Here is a 4,034-nt window from a genome sequence, read left to right on the forward strand (position 1 = left end):
CCCTGCGTGCATCTCACTTCATGTACTATGATTTAATTTGAACCTTATTAATCACCGCCATTCACCACCCTTATATAGTAATATTGTAGCATGCATAAATAAAATCAGGACATTGGTATTTCATAGTGCTGCTGTAACAGACTAACACTGGACCCATAAGCTTTTTTTTTTCAACAACAGTAAATTATGTGCAATCATGATGATATGCCTGCCAGCTGGGAGATTAATTATCAATACTGTGAACTTGAGGAAGTGAAGAATGTGACAAGAGGGAAATACATTGCTCTTTACCAAGGGAAATCTCACATTTCTGTCTCATCACTAATCAGCATCCTAAGTAGACAAGCATCCTTTAGTAACAAGGTCCTCAATCTAAACGTGCTAATATAATTAAGTTTGGTTATCTTTGATTAATTTGGATGGACGGTGGAGTAGTAAGATATAGGTAGGGTAGCTAGGAAGAAAAATCTATATCTTGGAATATTTAGTGATTCGTGAATGACTGGATTTTGTTCGAAAATTCTCTTTTAACTTTGGTTTAATTTCATTAATTTTGCTTTATTAATTGGGTAGTGCCGTACCAGTGTACGTGATACCGTACAAGAACAGAATGTTAGCCACATTGAAGCTGATCGTATCCACTAACACCGGTTCTGCCGAAAAGAGAGCTTTTAGTGCTAAAAAGACTTTCTGCCAAAGCCAATTAGTTTCGGACGCATAGACACAAGACATCAATTGAATCATAACTATTTTACATACAAAGGATGTAGGCAGCACACAGGTCGGGTCTGAAAAAAAAATGAAATGAAATTGGAGTCTATGAAAAAGTGAAATAAAATTAGGGGTCTAAGAAAAAATATGAAAAAAATAAATTAAATTACCTGATGCAATACATAATCAATCGACATTGAATTAAATCAGGTCAGTTTTGACATTTTCTTCTTAGTTAATCGTATCTAATACAAATTGATAAAGTTGAGTTAGATTTGGTTGGGTCATTAGATTATACATTTTAAATTTACTGTATTATCTTTAAGAGAGGATTCTCCTGATAACGAACTTCTTGTTAAATGGGCTGTGAACTTGGAGAAGAGTACATCACACGAGCTGATAGTTTCTTTTTTCTTTCTTTCTCAACCGTTAAAAAACCCTCCGAAAGTCTTGAAATTGAACATGACAAGTTTGATTTAGCCATTGTATTATTGGGTTTATTGAATCTTATTAATGATCAATATAGAACAATGGAAAAGGTCATCTTGCTGATGGATTGAAATGACATTTACTTTGAGACACTGTTATATCTGATTGACGTGATCATGATTCACCGTGAATAGGCATTTTGTAAAATTTGAAACATGATATTCAGAGCAGATAGTTGGAGAAGTGAATGTAGATAAAATTAACCCTCTATATATGTAAATTATTAGCCACTGTTAAAATAGTAAAACAAGAAACTTTAGTAACACTAGATGAAATATCAGTTGCACGTTCACTATATTATTGATACAATATGTTAAGCATGTTAGAGAGTTGTATGAGTTAAATTTCAAAATGTATAGAGGCAGATGACAGCTAACAGAATTCCTATCCACACTAAATAAAATTTTAATGAAGTAACCATGAAAATGATACATAACACCAAGATTGTATAAATTGAGTCGAAAATCATGAAATATAACAGCAAGATCGGTCAATTTTTTGAAGTGTATATAGAAAGTTGTACGAGTTATATAGCACAAAAACAACTTTATTAGTGATCCTTTGAGAAAATGTCAAACGTGATCAATGTATCAAAAGTTAAATATTCCCATATCCCCTTAGTTCATCACAGAGCCAACTTGAACCAATTTTGGTATTATTTCAATTCTACAACACAATTGTGAAGTAACACCCACACCATTATTTTCTAAGAAAAGGAAGCCATTTTTTTTACTAAAGGAAACGTGTAGCAATTATTCATGTTTTTCTGGGGTCTTCTCCCTAAGAATATTTGAAAAGCATTGAATGACATACTGATGTGACTTTAGAAGACTTTGAGCATTCTGTAATGGAAGACTTGGAGACGACTTGAGTAGTCACTTGAACGTATGAAGAAATTCTAGCAAGTGCTAATTTGACTTTGGAAACAATTGACATTGCATGGAAGCAAATAACAAGCTATGGCTCCTAGCCTACTAATCACACTAAAATTCTATCTATATAATATACCAATAACGGGAAGAGTGGAAACTTTGAGTTACAAGTGGAACTAATAATTTTTTCTTAAATTTAAAAATTGCTGATGTTTGACATAAATAATAAAATGTGAGATAGAGCAAGGCAACTAAAGCATCAAACATAGTATTTCAAAAAGAAGTGCGAGAAAGACATGCCTCCACTTCCTCCTCTATTTTTAATAACCTATAGAGTATAGCTAGCTTGACATAATGATAGAACAGGTGATTAAACAAGATAATTATTAAATTCATTGGTAAATGCATGTTTAACAAGATTTGTCTCGGGTATAATAGATCACAAGACGTGACTTAATATATTATCATATTTAGAGCATCATATATCAACAATTCAACATCAAATGCCGAAACAGTCACATATAGTTAAGGTATAGAAACACTTGATAGGAGGGGGAAAATATAGTCTGCATAGGAAGGGAGCTTTTGAGTGTGTGTACATTGTAGTCCACATGCAGTGACAGTTGATTTGATACAAATAATTCATGATAACAAGTATCACTAATATTTCTTCCTATTGATGACTGGCTTAAAGAAAACCTTATATCATACCAACCTCTTTTGTTTTCTTTTCATATCTTGAGGATCTGAATTCTCACATTTTGTTAATCAAAAGTTCATAATCCAAAATCCTACCAAACAGACAAAAAGTGAACCACTTGAAAGGCATAAATGATCAACTCAGTTTACAGCCATGGAAAGAGGAAGTTGCAGGAATCCCATTTTTTATATAATGGTTCATTGCCTGTGGAGATTCCATCTCGTTACATAAATTAAATCATGTCCCCCTTATCTCACCTCAACCAATCAATCAGCTGTAAGAATCATTATTCATTACCAAGACAACAATTTTATTATCTCCCAAGTACCAGTTGTGCTGGTCCTTTCCTATTCTGTGATCTGAAATTCTATTTAAAAAGAAAAATAAGTAAATTAGAAAAAGAAAAGAATAAATAATATATATAACAATAGTATTGTAAATATTTTTTATACTGTGATTCAGTTAGAAACCGCTATGCATGATAAATCATACAAAAATAATTTATAGTTGATTGATAATCTAAAATTACATTGATAATACATGTTTATTAAACTCTTAGTAACAATAGCACAAACACTCACGCAGATTTAGCAGCAAGAGAGCCATCAGGAAAGTATTAATGTTAGTATGACATATCCTGTTCTAGAAACCCACTTCAGAGAGCTTCATGAAATAAGTAGGCCTTCTGCATCAACTTGTTTAGAAATTTAGATGTACCATGAAAGAAACATTGCAGTTCAAACTTGTTAAACGGAAAATTTTGTATTGTTGCCTCATCTGAAGGAAGAGGACTCGTTTCATGTTCCTTTTTTATTTTGGCTAATCTATAGCAAAAAGAATTCTATGATTACATAACATGTGTTTACAGTCTGTGGTGGAGCACCGGCCACCCAAACGTGATCTTAACAAAATCAAGGAGTGGCTAACGTGGGTCACATCATAAGAAGTCAAATGTTTCAGGCAATAAAAGATATACAGAGACAATAATTTCAATTTGCAATAGACCCTTCCTTCGATGATGGCCTACACCAGTTTGTTTGCATCATATCTTGCTGAATTGAGTCCTTATTTTGTGTTATCTCCCCCTCCCCGTTGCACGGTAGAGTTTGCACTGGGAGCAAATAATGCAATGACAGCATCACTATAGAAATGGTAGTTTAATACTCTCTAACACACTTTCCATCATTGCCTAAAATTTATCGGAAATCTTAAATTTTGGTGGCTAAGATCAAAATGAACAGCTAAAACATGCAGTTTGAAGA

General features: G+C 32.9%; 1 long non-coding RNA gene across 1 annotated transcript; it reads right to left on the bottom strand.

Moving 5' to 3' along the window:
- Positions 1-2,564: 2,564 nt before the first annotated feature.
- LOC114411578 lies at positions 2,565-3,785 on the bottom strand. The gene is made up of 2 exons (XR_003666490.1): positions 3,354-3,785; positions 2,565-3,139 (listed from the first exon to the last, which is right to left on the bottom strand). It is a non-coding gene; the product is annotated as an uncharacterized LOC114411578 (long non-coding RNA).
- Positions 3,786-4,034: the final 249 nt, after the last annotated feature.

The sequence above is a fragment of the Glycine soja genome, chromosome 5 (assembly GCF_004193775.1).
Source record: "Glycine soja cultivar W05 chromosome 5, ASM419377v2, whole genome shotgun sequence".
Classification (NCBI taxonomy): Eukaryota; Viridiplantae; Streptophyta; class Magnoliopsida; order Fabales; family Fabaceae; genus Glycine; species Glycine soja.